We start from the raw sequence: 19,355 nt of genomic DNA on the forward strand, positions 1-19,355 counted from the left end.
CCTCTGTAGTACACAGCTGGCTAACACGCCTGAGAGCTCCTGGTAGAAATGATGAGAATACAGACACTTGTGGAAAGGGGTTTGTCTTTATACAGGTTCTGGAATTTGAACACAGACCCTCATGTTTCCATAGCAATTGCTTTTATCCTTTGAGCCATCTCCCTAGCCCTAGTGACACATTTTTTTCAAAAGGAGGATCAGGATGACAAGATGGACAATCTGAAATACTAGTACTGAGGAAGTACAACTTCCCTGAGAAGCAACATTCTAAGGTACTCAGGGGCCCTTAAAAAGACAAAATAGTTCTCAAAACAGAAATATAACTTGGTAAAATAATTATGAATTCAGAAAAAGTATTTCTGTCCAAACAGCATGACTTAAATGTAATACATTAAACCAATACTAATATCACCACACCACCACAAACAAAGCTCCAAATCCATCTGGAAATGGTAATATGAATTGTGACACAGACATATCATGATACATCCATTACATATAATGTTGATTTCCTCCCCTCATTTTCTGGAGCTGGGGATGAAACCCATAGCCTCACAAACATTAAGTACACACACACACTCTACACTGAACTACACTAAATATATGGTCTATTGTATTGCTTAGGAGAAGATCAGAAGTGTGTGTGTGTGTGTGTGTGTGTGTGTGTATGTACTAAAAGAGAATACAACAAAAATTCTCTCTAGATTATATGACTACAATTTTTTTCTTTTGTTTTTTTGCATTGTCCAAGTTTTCTATAATTAAGCATAAATTGCCATATAGTCAAACTTACATTTGAGCGGCAGATGTGACTTAAACCTGCTATTTCAGCTATCTAGAGGCTGAGGCTGAAGATTGCTTGAGGCCAGGTACTCCTGGCCAGCCTAAGAAATATGTCAAGATCTTGTCTCTTCTTAAAAATAATAATTACTTGTATTTTGGTGGTTGGTCTTGATTGCCAGCTTGATGAGCTCTGAACCATCTAGGACACAGGCATTAGGGAAGCTCTCTAAGAGCACTTCAAGAAAACTTTCACTGAGGAGAGGGTACTCTTGCTAAATGTGGGCAGCACCACCCCATGGACCAGGTCCCAAACTGAAATAAAAAGGAGAAAGCCAGCAAAGCAAAAACACCCATCACTCCCTGATTTCTAGCTGCAGTCACAACGTGACCACTTGCCTCATTCATAAACCCTTCCAACTATGAGTCAAAATAAGCGCATCTCTCCCTTAGCTGCCTCTTGTAAGGCATTTTATTGCAGCAAAATGAAAAGTAACACACACACACACACACACACACACACAGAAAGTGAGAAACAAAGAGAGAGAGAGATACACACATAGAGACAGACACACAGAGAGAAAGAGAATAATGATTTTGATCAACAAGCAAAAATAATATTTAGAGGTAGTCATTCATGGAAAATGAAAGTATTCCATGTTCTCAGCTGCCCAGGGATGGAGCCTTTAATTTCCATGAGAGCACACCTACCCTGCACATCCTGAAACTATGTGTGATACTAAAATCCATGGAGATATAACTCCGTGGCAGAGAAGCTTCCTACAATGTGCCCTGAGTTTACTTCTCACCATCCCATATATGCGTGTGCATGGATAACTCAAACATACAAGATTGTTCTTTCCACAATAAACTCCTTTCAGGAAGTCTCTCATCGCTGTTTTCTCCAGAGAAAGCAGTTATAAAAAGAGCAAGGTTCAACCGTGTTTTGAGTCTTAATCTTTCGAAGGAGTCTAAACCATAGGCTCTGGACAATTATAGACCATACAGCACCCCGTTTTTCTCCTCATGCCCAACTCCAGACTCCATGTGGTTTGTGCCTCCGGCTAGCTGCATCTGGCTGCCTTCTTTGACAGTGCACAGGCTTGCCTCTGAAGCACTGCCTTCAGACCAAGATGGCAGCACAGTCTTTGATTTCCTTGCTGCTTTATTCAACTTGCAGAACAGCATCCTCAGTTCAAAGGCAACTTAAAGGTTTCAGACACACAGCTCAGTGTCAGATGCGCGTCCAGGATATTTACAAGCACCACAGGAAACAACTGCATGTGTGGTATCACCAAAGAGTAAACCAGTGTGTCAGAAGTCAGTATGATACTCATTTCATATGTCACGTGACACTCTCCTCGCTCAGCAAACAGTCCAAGCTGGGACCAGGGCAGGAAGTTGAAGCTGGCAGCAGCCCACGACTGCAAAGGGGAAAATAAGTGGTGGTAACTTGAAATGAAAGAGAGAAGCTTGACATTTTTTTCTATTACCAAACCAGGCAATTAAAACATTAAATGTGAAATCTGAGGCACTGTAAATTTCCTAATATGGTATAAGTGCTGAGTTTCCAAAATGATGTTTTCTCATCTTTCAACATATCAAAGAACATGCCAAAACCCCAAGGAAACATTTCCATTTTGAAAACAAATAAACCACACACATCCACATTCTATTAATAGTGTTGTCTTGCCCTAAAGACCCTGCATCCTTAGTAAAAATCCCACTGTAATTTACACAAATCTTAATATTATTGAAAAGTCCCATCCAAAATCAACTGGACATGTGTAGGTATGTGGGGTGGGATCGAGGCAAAGTAATAGAACTCTTTCTGTATTTTCCTTACTAGAGACTAGATGTAATGTTTCTCACACCTAAGGACTTTGCAAACATGTTCTACAGCTGCAGAAGCACTTCTTAAGAGATGAAGGTTGGCAGCAGACACTCAGGTACACGCCAATGCCACAGCATTGGGAGGAACTAGCAGACAGCATGCAGACTTAGAAGAGAAAAGCCAGTAGAAAGTGTCAGATGAATGAGGCAGATAAAAGATCCCCACACCCAACCACACACTCCTGCCCCTGCCACCGGGAAAGGGCGAGGAAAGTCAACCCATAACAGTTCATCCTAGAGACAAGAAGGAGATCAAATATGGTATTCTCCTCCTTCCCTTCCAGCACCTAAACTTTGGACCCCTGTACTGGGCAGTGAATCTGATGCCTGGGGTAAGCATAACAGACTTACAGATAGCATGGATTCTGACCCCCAAGTGCTTCTATCTTTAATGAGTTACAGAGCAACATTTAAAAATTAAACAAAAAACAAGTATATAAGAAGAATAGATCATTTATTCAGTCCTTTAAAAGATTCACCATGAAGATGGCCAGGTCAATCCCAAAGCCTGAATGGACAGCCTTATTGTTATAAGTCCTGAATCTCTAATGCTATGATGCTACTACAAGGGGTAAGAGGAGATCCAGTTTGATCCAGTCACATTCCCATCCACCCAAATTTGTTGAGCAAAGAGAGTGTTCAGTGACATTTGAGTGTCATACTAACTCCTGACACACTGGTTTATTCTTTAGTAGCACCATATATACAAGATACTAAATAGAATATAACTAGGCAGAAGGAGAAGGGTCTCTCTTTTAAACTCAAAGTTCAAATTCTGTCCCAGCTATTCTACATGCTACTCGAACAGATGAAGTGAATTCACTTCTGTTTCCAATGATTTTTTTTTCATTAACAAACACTGCATTGCAGGCTCTCTTCGGGCCCTCATACAATTCTGAATGCAATTTATTTAACTCAGCAATAAACAATAGCAGTTGGTTCTGCTAATAGCACACTTTAATGAGTGGGGAAACTGTGGCACAATTTATAATTCAAATTTCAGTGGTCTGGCTCCAAAGTCTGGGTCTGAAGGTCTAGGATGCCTCATGCCTCATGATCAATGGCTTGCTTTTCAGTGAGATGGACGTGAGGCACCCAGTGCGGAGCCTGGCATTTAGCGGGGGCTGAATAATTCATTGCCCCACCCCCACGCCTTCCTGCTCTCTCTCCCCACATTGTGAGAGGCTGGAGGCAAGACTCCACACACACAGAAAGGCAGCTGTGTCAATCGGCGAGGGCCGGGAAGTTGCAGGGCAGGATGGAAAACGAGTCTGTCTGTGTCCCCTGAGGCCTGGAACAAGAGCTGGAACTTAGGCAGGATGTTCAGTGTCTCCTCAGATATGGCCTGTTTGTTAGACTTTGCTTTCAAGACACAACCAACTCAGACAAAACTGAGGGAGCTAGAAACTACATATGTCTGTGTCAAATGAACACCATATACACACATGCACACAACACATCGAAAACTGAAATCATTCCAACTACAGAGGGAAATAATCTACTTTTTTTCCAGAACCTTCCACTGCCTAGAAATTGGCAGAGCTCCTGTGCCAGGCTACAGCTTGCTTTTAGACAGTCCAGAGGCTGCTGGGAGCTACAAGACAGAGTCTCTTTTGAAAATTATTAAGAACAAATTAGGCTCAGGGGCCCAGGGGATCTGTGTTGTAAAACATGAGAAAATTTTGTTTTCCATCTCTTTGGTTGCATTTCCATGAACTAATGACATTAAAAGCAAAGACAGGGACTATTTTTGCATCTTGGTCGAAGTTGAGAATATCATTGAGGAAAGTGCAAATATTATCAATTAAGCAATTTCATTAGTCATGCAAGTGCTGGCTTGCACAAAACAGGGGACTTAATATCAGTGGGTTTTCCCAGTGCACAAATTAGTGCCTGTTACTTATAAGAAGTTTTCACACACGATACCAGGTAGGAATGCTGCCTAGCAAACTGTCATTTGTTCCTTAACTAATAAAAACCCTACTTGTTTTTTTTTCTAAACCAAGAACATTATTTTATTACCTGAAAATATATTACCACAACTGAGTCTTCCATTGTCGTTGTGAACCCAGAACTCAGCAACATGGCTTAAAAGACATTAAAAGGAAAGCTGAACTATGATCTCAGCCTGCCAAATCTCAAAAAAAACTCCAGGATTTTTCTCCATGTCGGGAGGAAAGCAGCAGCTACAAGCTGCTGTTGTGTCTAAGCCTGATTTCTCTGCCTTATAAATGTATCACACACATGACATACTGCAGAGGCTCACAAAGAGGCCAGGTGCACACACCATGACTCGGGTTCTTCATATATTTTAATTGCTTTTTAGCACAATCGAGGGAGATAAGTGAAGGAGCCCTCTTCATAAAATGTTCATTAGAAATGGCAGGTTCCTAGCGGAGAAGCAAAAATGGCATCCTCCAACTTGCTCAGCCATGCAGTCTCCAAGTGTGAACTCTGCCCATGGACATCAGATGGGAGCTGCATTCAGGCCTGTGGCTCAACCCAGAGGCCAGAAGGAAGGCAGGCAGGATGAAGGAAATACATGGATGCAGGACACAAGCAGGCAGGGTGGACCTAGAGAGTTCTCTCCACCTTCGAGAGAACTTACTATATAATCCACGAATGGCCTCCTGCCCTGAACACCATTAGAATGAGAGGGGGCAAGCTGGTAAGGAACACATCCGCCCCACTACACTCTCAGTCTGAGTCGGGCCTCAGAAAAGAACTTCAAACAAGCTGGAAAAGACAATAGCCTCCACCTCCAGACAGTGAGAAATCACATTAGCCTAGGGACGGAGGCCACCCATGCTCAGTGTAGATAAGTGGGAACATTGTCTGTGTGGCCAATGGAAGACCTACAGGCCCAGCTGCTCACAGAAGCCCTGGGTGGCCTCACTTCCAGCAGCAACAAATGGTTCCAGGGCTAAAGCCACTGCTGCTGGGTGGTACTCTTAAATGCAGCGAAGGCAGGGAAGGGCTCACAGACTGGGAGGGGGCACCATCTAAGTGTGACCATGCCAGAGCTTTAGGAACAACATAGAGGTCTCAGGGATGACTCCCCTAAGGCAGCTGAGCCTGCACACTCAGCACGCACAGTAGTGAGAGCCTGGGCCAGCCAGAGTGCAGAGCAGCAGACTCCCTATTCCTGGGTTTTGGAGAGCAAGAGAATAATTATTGCCACCTGGAGAGAGGGAGGGAGGGAGAGAGAGGGAGAGAGAGAGAGAGAGAGAGAGAGAGAGAGAGAGAGAGAGAGAGAGAGAGAGAGAGAGAGAGAGAGAGAGAGAGAGTCCAAACTCAGAAGAAAGCATCTCTGCTCCAACTACACCAAGTCCCTATAAGCACTCCTTGTAAAACACCAGGCAGAACTGAATTAAAATAGTACTAGCAACACAAATTTGTAGAACTATGTTAACTGATCTCAGAGTGAGTTTTTAAAGGAATCTTATGATGGGGTGGCAGGAGCTGGGAGACATCTATTTAAGTGACTGCTCTCCCTCAGGTCACCATCTTTTGCAAAGAAGTGGTCAAATAAAATGCTCATTTCACTGACTCAACAGTATCTGGCACTCAGTGTTTCTTGCATTTGTTTACTTATGCAACTGGGGGTGGGAGGTGGGGGGTGTTGGGTGTGGGTCTGTTTTTCTAAGACAGCGTTTTTATGTTTAGTCCAGACTGGCTTCAAACTCCAGGCCCTCCAGTCTTCCCACCCAGTACTGAGCTCACTGGCGAACACCACCATGCCTGGTACATTATTTACCATCTCTTACATTTCCCACTGTTTCAGGTGGCATCTTTCAATGGTTTCTTGTCTACAGTTAATACAGACATGGCATGCTGGACAGACAAGAAAGCTCTGGACTAGCATATATTCACATAAGGCTAAATCTCACATTTGCATAGTCCTCAGAACCAAGGAACCCTTTTTTCTGGTTTAACACGACATATTAGCTATTTTTAAGAATATACATTTTTATTTATATATGCACATGTACAAAAGGCATGCTTATGAGCATGTGTGCAATCAATGAGAAGGAATCTCGGGAAAAACAGTAAATAGAATAATTAGAATCGGGGTTCCACAGAGGTGGTTCAGCAGGTATAGGTGCTTGCCACCAATCCTGGTGACCTTAGTTCCATCCCTGGGACCTACATGCTGTAAGGAGAGAGTGACTCCTACAAATTGTCCTGTGACTTCTAAATGGGAGCCCAAGCATGCACATACGTGCATGTGAGTGTATGTGTGCACCAAATAAATGCAATAAAAAGTGTTAAAGAAAAATGAGAATTATACCTGCAGTGCTGGGCACAGCAGTAAAAATTCATGCAAACCCAAAGTGGACAGAGGTGTTAAAATTAAATTTACGTCATCTGACATCAAATCTCTGGAATGGAGGTTCAAAGGCTCTGCTTGCCTTGATTTGCTGTGGAACCTTCATCAGGCCAGGCTTTGCCTCTGCTGTAACATCTGCAAAATGGAGATAACACTTCCTGCTACCTACCTCAGAGAGCCGTGAGAAGATTAGATACTGGCAGAAAATCCTCAAAGCCCTTTGAGTTTCTCATAAATATGAGACATGCAATGTAATAAAATACCAGCTCTCTCTACGAGAGTCTGAAAGACTTGCAGCTGCAGAAACAGGAAACACATGCCAGCCAGCTATACAACAGGGAATACCCCGGGAGGCACAGCACTGCCATCAGGGAGTCGCAGGAGACTCTGTCCCCAGCTCTTAGGGACTATATGGAGAAGAAAACTCAAAAATTCACATCCACTCAGACAAAACAAAACACCCAAGAAAAAAAAAATGAAAGAAAAACAGTCCTGTTTCAACACACAGCCCCAAATCCTCAGAGATGAAATTCCTAATTGTTGCTTAACTCTGGATGGACCAGAGGACAAGTGACATTGCCCTGGTAGCTCCTCAGGCTTAGAAAAGGCTCTTAGAAAAGAAAGCTGGTGCTCTTGGGAGAGGGATGCCAGTTACTTAGTCTCCTTGTTGGACCCTAAGGAAAGACAGGGTTATGATGAGCATAGTTGGTTCAGGGGATCCAGTCCATCACTGTGCCCTGGAGGAGGGACAGAGAGTGAGGCAGTTGGGCACCTTCCCTCAGCAGTCTGAGGAATCGGTAGGGCAGGAGGGAGGAGGGAAAAGCAGACAGACAAAAGTGCAGGGAGAGGAAGGGGCTGCCTGTCACTCCTGAGACATTCCACCACCACCCACTCACTCAACAAAGGCTTCCCTCCTAAAGGGCCCACATCCTCCATCAGTTTGGGCCAAGTCTTTAAACACATGAGCATGGGGCGGAGAAGCATATTATAGCCAAACCACAACAAAGGGGTAGAGTAATACCCACCCCCCACACACACAGTGAAAAGATATAAAGCATAGAAGACATTTAATTTTCATCAATCTATATTGGAAACAAACGCTGTGGTTTCTGTACTCAGCTTACCTGTGGGTCTATAAAGAATTTAGAAGTAAGATGGTAAATCTACATATATCTTAAGATATTCAGAATTATTGAAACCTTATATTTTAATCAATAAATTAAAAACATTGTGGATTAACACTACAGAAAAATTTATTAGGAGCTATATGTCAGGCTAAGATAAAAACATTAAATAATACCCAAATCCTTGTTCTCATTAAACTTGAAACCTAGCAAGCACTCTGACAAACTAAAATATTAATACAGCATGGTAGAGTTTTGAGGCAAGCATAAACACAAATCTGAGAGTATATAGAAAGAAAGCGGGGCTGGGAAAAACATCAGAGCATGCTTTAGTGAGCAGTATTTCACTAACACACAAAGAAAAGGCAATTCCACATGTCATCATATGTGTAGTTTTAGTAAAGACCCAGTTAAATGAAACAATGGAGCCAATTGGGGGGGGGGGAGGCTTCATTTCAAGGTCCTTGCAGGAAATGGAATACCACATGATGAGATTTTTGAAAGGAGAACTGAAACACACACACACACACACACACACACACACACACACACACACAAATACATGCATGAGCATGCACATACACAAGTACACACATGTATACACCAAATGTAATCTATAATGAAGTCACTGGTAACACTGGGGCAATTATTCAGCTTACAACACCATGCTTTACCCTCTTAAATGAACCTTCCTCCTACTCCTAGAAGTCTTGCTCCTGGCCTTTTATGGAATCCCAATTAAGCACACCATGCCCTTTGGCTTCTCTGGCTCATTTCTGGCCTTCACAACTCTAAGTTGAAGCTTGTCTGGGGTCAGAGGCCACTACTACCTCCCCTCATCCTGCCCCCTCTGCCAGTATTTTTTCCACACACATGGTCAGAAGACAACATGCAAAAGTCCACTCTCTCCTTCCACCAGGTTGGTCCTAACTTAAGGAGTCAGACTGGGCAGCTAACACTTTTATCGGAGTATCCGACTCCCCAGACCTAGACTGTGACTTTTTGATGTAGATATGATTTATGTAGCCATTTTGAGGTGGAGAGATGGTTCTGGATTATCCCATGATGATGTTTTTTAAGAGGGAGGCAGCAAGTGATCAAACTAAACACAGGCAATATGACCAAAGAGGAGGCAGAACTTCAAACAATTTAGCTGCAAGCTAAGCATTGCCAGCTTCCAAGGGGGTCTTAGAGAGGCAAGGAAAGGGTGCTTGTCTAGTACACCTGGAAGTAAGTACCTCAGCATCGTAAGTTTGGCCTTGAGGCAGACATGCATTAATTTGTTGTATAGTTATAAAAAAATAAACATGAAAGTGATTAAAGAGGTATCTCCTAGGTGATCTTGGGGGCCACAATCAATAATCACCAGTCTCAATGAGATGGAAAATACACCAATTGTCAAGATGTTGAAGCTTAATCTGAAGCCAAACACAGTAGCTAATCAATTCCTAGAAACAAATTCAAGGGAAAACAGAGAGGTTAACACAAGGCAGATGGCAGGGTGTTGAACTTGGGCTACAATATGAAAGCATAGAAAAGATCAAGGTCTGAGTAGCACAGGAGTCAAAAAAGACACACTCAAGGTCAAAGGTCATCAGAGGCCCACAAGAAGATTGGTGGGAACTAGTCAAAGATTACTGGTGTATCCTGGTCCTTCACTCAGAGTACTCAATGACTAGGAGAAGAGGTGATGATGGACATGGGGAAATTTACATGAATCCATCTCCAGAGTCAGCTCAAAATCTGCATCAGTATAAGAACATGAAACTAGAGACATCAATGGACACAGGAGTGGGAATATTCAAGAAATGAGTCAAATGGGACAATAAATGCTAAGAAAGTCTGGCACGTGCTTTTAAATAACAAATGAATAAACATGGTAAGACCCATTTCCCAAGGGTAGAAGCAATAAGGGACATCAACCACAGGAGACTAGACAGCCAGCTGAGATGAACAAGTCAGCAAAGGGGACATGATGAGGGACAAATGTAAAAATAAAAATAGGGAGATGAATTAGGGAAGTGTTTGGAGGACATAGCAAATTATGTGAACGGAATGAACAACTGATCATAACTGATGCCAACAGTCTTTGAAATAGCAAGCTCAAATGAAAAGGGGTACAGCAGAACAGACAGAATGAGTTTGTCTCTTACTATGCCGACAGGAGTGACAGAGGCAGTATGTTGGGATCTGACTTTCTGCAAAGTGCCGTAAATGTTTGAATGTTGAACAACTTCCCTGCCATGTATTCTCTAATTATCTTCCCTCTGATACATCACTATGAAAAGGACCTGCAAGTTTAATAGTCTCAAAACATAATGTTTAAGCTATACTTAAATTAGTCATAACCACCCACACCCAAGAAAAACTTCACATCTCATCCTCTTTCAAACAAAATGCACTAGAAATTTCTAAGATGGCATCCCGGTTGGTGGAATCCTGTCCAACATGCACAGCAGCCTGGATTTGATCCTCAGCACTGAATAAATTGTACAGGGACAAGCCTGCAGGTACAGTATTTGGGAGATAAAGGGAGGAGGTCAGAAGTTCACAATCACTCTCAGCAAGCTAAAGAGCAGCCTGGGGGCACAAGACCTATCTCAAAGCAACAAAATAAAATAAAAGTGTATTTTAGAAAAGAAAAAGATGGGTCTGGGGAGATGACTCAGAGGTTAAGAGCACTGACTGCTCTTCCAGGGGTTCTGAATTCAATTCCCAGCAACAACATGACCCCTCACAACCATTTATAATGAGATGTGGTGCCCTCCTCTGGCCTACAAGCATATATGCAGACAGAATATATATATATACACACACACACACAATAGAAAAGAAAAGGACTGTCAAGCAACATTTTGGGGTGTGGGGGGAGGTGTGGAGGACTGTACCATCAAGCATATTCTTTTTTCTTCAGTTAGGTTTCAGGACATCTGATTGGTGGGACAATGGACAAGTAACAAGGTGATCACTGGTGACAATCACAGTTGTGGAACTTATAAAGGACACCAAGTTAGATGTGGCTGGGGCAGCAAAGAAAGGTCCCTAAAGGAGAAAATAGAAGCAGTGTGTTCATAAGCCTGGATCACTTCCAACCAGGAGTCAGAGAAAAATTAATAGCGACACATTTATCAGAGAAAGAAGATGTGCTAATCATCCTCTTTCATTCTAGTCACCATGTGCTAATCATTGCTGACACCCCAAGACAGTTAATCTTGTCAATCATGTCAACTTGACTGGATTTAGAATTACCCTGGACTTGCCTAGGATGGCATTTCTAGAGAATGCAACTGAGTGGGAATAATAGAACTAGGGATAACAGAATTTGGCCTCAGTCTTGCAGGGGATATTTTGCTTACATTGTGCCCTTGGGGAGTTATAAAATGCACAGGTGAGAGTTAAGTAGTCAGACAAGGCAAGAAATAAGAGACAGAAAGTACAGTGCTGTGAATCTTTCATCAGAAATGTAGACGAGAGGGAGACAGAGATGGCTTTAGTAGAGCATTAAAGAATAGGTAGGGTAGGTAGGAGATACCTAAGTGGAAATATGAAGACAATCCCAAAGGATTACACTAAAATAAAGAAGAATGCAGTGTGGTAGGAAGAAGGAGGAAAGGGGGAGGGGAGAAAGAGGGCAAAGGCAGGAAAGAAAGGGTGAATGACAAGAGGAAGAAAGGGAAAGAGGGAAGGGAAGGTAACTGGGAAATGGAAAAAGAGAAAGGGGAATGGAAGAGAATGAAAGAAGAAAGGTTAATTTGGGAACCGAGTCTCCTGAAGATCTTTCAATTTGAGGCAAGGATAGTATAATCTAGGCAAAACATTCCGTGGGAGGCTGAGGCCAAATGTGAGCAGTTAGACTAAAGATAAGTTAGAAGTCATTAATCCAGACAAAGTAGAAAGAGTAATCTGGTATTCCTGTAGAACTCATTTAGAGAAAGAATTCAGGGGACAAAGAGGTTTGAGGATTTCTCAACCATATATCAGTTTTTTTTTATTTCAGTGACACACTATCAGGAAAATCTCTAACCTGAAGAACTTGGACATACTTCAGAGATAAGATTAGACACATACAGGAATATGTTCCAAAGACAAACATCCAGCTAGGAAAAGCCATCTAAAAATGTCCATCTGCCAATTTCAAGGTCACTTGTGGCAGTAAATAGTTCTGTAGAAACTGACTACATACATAAATTATGGTTAACTAATAAGCTGGTTTTAAAGACTTAACATTATGCAGATAGATAGATAGATAGATAGATAGATAGACAGACAGACAGACAGACAGACAGACAGATAGATTTAAGGTTTTTAGCCTTCTCACTGACAGCCATGATAACAAAGACAGCATCTATGCTCATAGTAGACGTGAAGCCTATACACTAAAAGTCTTTGTCAAAGAGCCTTACAGGTTTCTGAAACTAGGAAAACAAACCAAGTCGTGGTCTTTGAGCTTCTAGTAAGTAATATGAAGCCAGAAGGCATCTCTAAGACCACACAGACAGACAAATTGGAGCTTGGCAATAACTGATGATAAATGACATGGATTCAGCAAACAACCCCAAACACCTAACAATTTGACTATGTGCCAACTGAAGATGTCTTAATGACTATATTAAAACAAAAGATTATAATGCCCTTCTGACTATTGCCTATATTCATCTCCAGGTAACTGATCAAAACCACAGAGGAAAAATGAAACCACTTTTTAAAGAAATGCAACACGAAAATGGCTTAATGCTTTTCACAAACTTATTTAGTAATAATAATTTTAATATTTAATACTTTCAGTTTAACCTACATTAAATACCTAGTCCTGTTTTAAGTTTTTACATATTTACACACACACACACACACACACGGTACCAGTCAGTATCATCATGTATTTTATTTTACAAACAGATAAAGCAAGGCTAGGTTAAGTCATCCAAGGTTATACTCTCAGAACACGGCCGTGCCAGTATGTGAATCCAAGGAGTATGACTGCAGTGTCTCACACTCAATCTGCTGCTGTCCATACTGGTTCTCAAATACATGTTCCAACACACCACTTATTTTTTAAAAAGTAAACTATTGTTAAAGACAGTAAACACTGCCTATGACATAAGTGTTTTTTGATTATTTTGAAAATCTCCAAGAGGACCAGACACAAACAAACCCAAAGAGAATAGCTACACACATGACATCCTGGGATAGCTTAAAGAGAGATCCCATTTGGATATAAAGAAACCTTGACCATATAGGGTGACCAAGGAAATAGAATGAGCATACTAAAATAAATAAATGAATGAATGAAAAGGCTCGGGAAGGCCACTCCCAAGTAACTTAGTTTTTAAATAATCTTCTTGAAACTCATGGTTATCTACTTAAAATATGGACTAAATGCATAATAACTTCTATGAATTTGGGACTTAAATTGGAGTTTACCATCCTATTTTTCTTCTCTCTGATTTCCCCTAATTTTGTTCTAAATCTGCATTTCAAGAAATTACAGAGGAAATCTGGCACATGGACTTCGGCAAGTATGACACTGTTTTAAAAACCATTCTAAACCACTCTAATATTTTACAGTTTATAGGGGTAACAACTGGGTAAGACTGTTGAGGATGTTTCCATTCAATGGCTGGCATAGCACCTTGCAGTAATATGAGAGATAAGCAATAGGAAGAAAACTTCTTGTGACTACTCCATGTCCTATGACCAATGTGTATGATGTCTTCAGCACTAAGATCTTACTTTCAAGTTTGGTAGACAACCAGGAGCAAAGGCAATAGGTTGTACTGTTTGGGGTTTTCTCTGGGACACTTATGATCAACAACTCAAGGGGAAACATCCTACACAGGCACTGAGCTTTTTATATAGCAACCTATAGCTTCTGAGATGCTCATAACCACCTTGATAGGGTAACTTAAAGTAGACTTTTTATAGGAACATAAATATTACAAACTGCTTTTCAAAGATCCTTAGAGTTACTTATTTTTCCCCAACCTTCTATTTTGTCATCACTCCCCCCACTTAAATGGCATAGCAAGGCAAGATATGTTCATGAGTATAATAATGGCATAAATATGATGGGAATAATCAATCACTTTTTTATTTGAATTTAAAGCCTATTGCAGGATATTTGATCATACTATGAACCTTGAGTTTGCATTAATTAAATAAAACCTAGGGTCAGGAGGTAGAGCCAGCAACTACTTGAAAGGAAGTAGCCAAAGAGAGTTAGAGGGAATCTGGAAAATGGATGGAGAAATGCACAGGAAGTAGTAGGGAGGGACTTTATAAGTTGGCAGTCTTTTTTTTATTTGGGACAGAAGAAAACACCCTTATCTTACTGGGTCACTGGCTAAGGAGAAAGGTCAACTGGTTGCTTCTTGACCTCTCTGAGCTAGCAGGTTTTCACCCCAGTATCGGATTCCCAAGTCCTTATTGCTAAAATAGAATGATAGAGACTTAGTTAAAAATTACATTTGACTGCAGAGACAGAGGTGGTTCCAGTGGGATGCAGAAGTCCCACCTGGCCTTGACCTGAGCAGCAGGGCACTGGTTTTGGAGCCAAAGTCAGTAGCTGAAACAGCAGAGGATTCAAATGCAGTCACTGTGCTGACAATAAAACAACAAAGGCCTATTTCGTTGTATAAAACAAATACCTGGTACTGCAAATCTGTCCAAGAACTCATGTTTGGGGAGCTCGCAAGTCCCAGGGGTAAATCTATTATTATTATTATTTTCTAAATGGACATGGCATCAAGCCACTCTTTAAATGTGTATCTCACTCTACCCATGGTGCAGCTCTAAGACATTATCAGATAAGTTTATTTTTGTAGTAGATGACAGATGCAGAAACTTACAAGTAATCAAAGTTCAGAGAATAAGTGACTGTTAAATGCTCAGCCACAAATGGGGCATATATATCACATCACCTCTCAAATTGCAGGGACCATCAAGAAAGAAGGGACAGATTTTAGGAGGCAGAAGTTAAGAAGAGCCTGAGTAAAAACTCTTCCAGACAAGGAAGGACCTCTGTACCTGTGAATTAAAAGTAGTTGTGGTTGCCTCCATAATATCAAGTCAGCAACATTCTAACACAGTGTGGGAAGGGTTGATGAGCCCACCTGTGGTACTGTGGACAGCTGATACCTTCTGGAGGCGAGAGAGTCAGTTTTCTTTAAGGGTAGATTGAGCACATTCCAGTGGATGACCTCACCTCTTAAGTATATGAACAGCTCAAATTGGAATTGGTTGGTTATTAAATTTAAAACAAGAGGAAAGAAGGATGGTGGGAATAGGAAAGCAAGGGTGGGGCTGAGAAAAGTTAAGTGGAGGATTTGGAGTAAGTATTGTTTTAAAACTTTACAAAATTATTAAAGAATTAATAGAAATATTTTAAATTAACGCAGGCATATATTATCAATTCTAAAATTCAGTTGAGATATAGTTGATCCCTCCCCCAAAATAAAAACCAATATTTTTAAGGTTTTAACCTATGTTTATAAAGAATGAGTTAGAACTAAGGGAATTTATAACTAACAATCAGTTCATTGACTTACTGATTCTCCTAGAATTTCTCTAGATTTGCTTTTCTGTTAGCTAATTTTAACTGAGACATACATCTTTGACTCTCACTTCAAGATCTAGAAAAGGAAGTGATCTTAAATGTAGACATGGAAAAGCAGTGAAGGCAGTTGAGCATCTACTAAAACAGCCCTATTTTCCACCCAATTTCTTTCACATGTGGTGAGAGGAAAAAGTAATTTTTAGATTCCAATGTGCATGGTCCTTTGATGATCCAAAAGTAGACCACATAAAATAGAAGTACTAGGCAGACCACATGGTCCTACCCAAACAACCTGTCAGAATGCACTTGCAGAGGCAGGATGATTGAAACAAAATTCAAAGCCTTATCCACATCTACATGTGGAGGGACTCTGCCTCCTTCAACCATGTCCTTGTGGACTACACCAGGTTCCAGGAAACCTTTGTTCAGTAGTATGGTGTGATTAATAATGTGGAATGTCACAGGAAGTGTGGGTGCCTATAGAATGTTCTCCACCTTACCACTGATAGCAATATTCTCCAAGGAATCACTATTAAGACAGACAATGCAGGTATAAGTGTGGGCATATTAATACATAGAAAAGAAATGAAGAGAGGGTAATAAAGAGATGATGAAGCACACTGGAATGGAGTCAAAAAGACGTAAGTCCTAAGATGATAGAAAGCTTTTTTCTCCTAACTTCAACTCATAGTTGCAAGTCAGTGTTCTCCTCATGCTGCTCCTCCTCCCTGTAGCATATCTGTGAATTCAACTGTCTTTATCCTGAAACAATAAGACCTGTGTTTGTATTCCTAAATTTTTCCAGCATGTATTGGTCCTTTCAGACAATGAGACTGAAAGTTAGGTTTGCTTTTTAATGCCATTGCCATTGTCAATACCAATTAATAACCACTGAATACACTTGTCACAGTGACCTACATAGAAAAAGTGATTGGAAAAAAATTTTTTGTTCCGGGGGCGGTATTGTAGCCTAAATTTTTCCCTTTTATCTTCTGTTACAACTATATCAAATCATCCTATTATAGTGTTATTTAATATGTAAAATACATTGCAATACATAAGCATGGTTTTGGAAAGTTGTAACATACACAAATATACTAGAGTTGATCAATATGATCAACAAGGAAAAAACCTTCAACCGCAATATCAATGAATAAAAAACAGAGGCCAACAGCTCTATTTAGTTTTGTTTGATTGGTTGGTTTTGTTTTGTTTTGTTTTTTGTTTTTTTAGTTAGTTCCTATCAACAACTCTGAGGTGCTATAAACATTTTAGATTCCTCTGTATTTTTAAGGCTGTTGGCCTAGACCTGTGGGGACACAAAGCTAGAAGCAAACAAAGTGATGTAAACACCCCTTAAGTCATACTTTCTTCCTCTTGCTGTCTTCTTCCAAAATGCTGCTTCTTGCATCCCCTCCACAGCACAGTGTGAGCCCATATTTTACAGTCACCGATTCACAGAAAGCTAGAACTCATGTATATTCTGGGATGAAAAAAAGTTCATGTTGTAGCAATAGAGATGACACAAATTATCACCAGGCGTGGGTGTGGTGCATACATATTCAGGCAAAACACCCACACACATATCATAAATAATTTAATGAAAAACAACAACAATGAAAACAATGATCTAACAGTCTTAGCTGGGAATGTGGCTTAGTTGGCAGAGTGCTTGACCAGCACTATCAAGCTCTGAGCTTCGATCCAAAGCGCAGCATCAAATTGGGCATGGTGGTAATGCCTGTACCCCAGCACTCTGGAGACAGAGGCAGGAAGATCAAAAGTTCAATGTCACCTTAGTTAAACAGTGACTTCAAGGCCAGTCTAGGCTACAAGAAACACTATCTTAAAGAATAATTTAGCAGTCTGACTCCAAATAATCTTTAATGATATTTAAAAAAAACATACATTCACCATTCAGTTCTCTTGTTCGTTACAGATTTTTATGTCATAGTATTCCTTATCCAGAAAATCGTGCCTCTAGTAAAGATCACCTCCTCTCCATGTAAATAACATGCATTCTACCGGTTCCTGAACTTCTCTCATTCTTGAATGTCTATCCTCAACCATCGTACTCAGTTTTACCCTCAGCATTTAAAATAGAATCCTGCCTTCCTGTGAAACTTGCACATAAATAATCTTTTCTTTCCCTTGAATTCCACATGAAACCATAGTAATAAGGGTACAGGGAAGACCCCACCCACAGTTCCATTTCCTTCTGTCCCTATCCGCATCTGCAAGTAATGCTGGGAGGTGCAGCAGGATATAGGAAGCTGAAGGTTGACCCAAGGTAGGGCTCTCTCTAGGAATGATAGGATGATATTTTGTGGTGATGCAACTGTTTGGGGGTCATCCTCATTCAAGAGAGTAAGCTGCTCCCTATACATTATATCTGGGGAAACCCACAGGAACAGCAGACCTGAGCAAGTGGAAGCTCATGGACCCCAGCCAGACAGCTGGGGAACCAATATCAGACCAAACCAGGGCCTCTGAGCTTGGGTCACAATTAGGAGGCCTGGGCAGTTTATGGAGCCTCTTGCGGTGGAAGCAGTATTTATTTATTCCTAGTGCACGAATGGACTTTGGGAGCCCATTCCCCCATGGATGGATACTCTCTCAGCCTAAATACACAGGAGAGGGCCAATGATCTGCCCCAAATGATGTGACAGACTTTAATGATCCCTCACTCTCCCTGGGGAGTGAATGGAGAGAGGGAGGGGTGCTCCATGGGGGATGGGAGGGTGGGAGACAGAAGGAACTGGGATTGATATGTAAAATAAGATTGTTTCTAATTTAAATTTCAAAAAGTAGATAAATAAATAAAATAAAAAATAAAAGGCGAACAAAACATGCTTTAACATGGACTCACCCACTGCCTGTGTGTTAAGTAACAACTTCTTCAACTATGGGCTGTGACCTAAGATGGAATCACATAATTAATGTGAGGGTCATGAAAAATCTGGGAACAGTAAAAGTTTTCTGAATGTGCAACAGCCCAAAATGAACTCAGAATCAAATCCATGAAGCCAAATGGGTGCTGAGAATCAAACCCAGTACTTGAGCATTGAGCACTCTCTCCAGCCCCAAAATTTAAGGTTTTTATGTAAAACTACACAAACACAACCATCTCATTAGATGAAATTTCTTTTATGTTAATAAGCGGTTAAGTTGTATGTGTGGCAAAGAATTACTTTAAGATAAATTTATTTGTGATTTACTATCAGCATATGTCTCATTAGTGCATTAGTGACACTAACCACAGCTCAGGGTTGATCCTCACACTGCGTGTCTAGTATACATTCCTACATACACGGGGGTCACATAGGAATCTCTCATATAGAAAAAGACAGCAAAAAAAAAAAAAAGGCGTTAAGAAGCCCTGACTGAAGTCTATAAGACTGTTCCTCCGACTAACAGTGAACTGTGGGCTTGGCTGAGAGCATTCTCTAATGACTTAGTTTTGGCACAGTATCAAACACACAGTATTTTGCTCCAGCATAACAAATACTCCACATCTACATGTAGATGAATTGGAAAGACTGTGTGTGCTGCAGCTACCCAAGGGCTTTGTGAAGGCCTCACTAGATTTTCAACGTGAAATTAGAAGCTGACAATTATAATCACTGAGAACTGGACACACTTTTATTTTCTCGAAATAGCTTCAGACCCACTTTGG

The 19,355-nt window shown here is 41.0% G+C and overlaps 1 long non-coding RNA gene across 6 annotated transcripts in view; it reads right to left on the reverse strand.

Annotated features, from left to right (window-relative positions):
• The window catches only part of LOC110340244, a 395,612-nt gene that overhangs the window by 74,559 nt on the left and 301,698 nt on the right, over positions 1-19,355 (reverse strand). For 2 of the 6 annotated variants that reach the window (XR_005880820.1, XR_005880817.1), the window contains exon 4: positions 18,549-18,596. The exons of the other annotated variants lie outside the window; for them this stretch is intronic. This is a non-coding gene — a long non-coding RNA (uncharacterized LOC110340244). The remainder of the gene's footprint in view (positions 1-18,548; positions 18,597-19,355) is intronic. 6 annotated transcript variants of the gene reach the window in all.

The sequence above is a fragment of the Mesocricetus auratus genome, unplaced genomic scaffold (genome assembly GCF_017639785.1).
Source record: "Mesocricetus auratus isolate SY011 unplaced genomic scaffold, BCM_Maur_2.0 Super-Scaffold_100013, whole genome shotgun sequence".
Classification (NCBI taxonomy): Eukaryota; Metazoa; Chordata; class Mammalia; order Rodentia; family Cricetidae; genus Mesocricetus; species Mesocricetus auratus.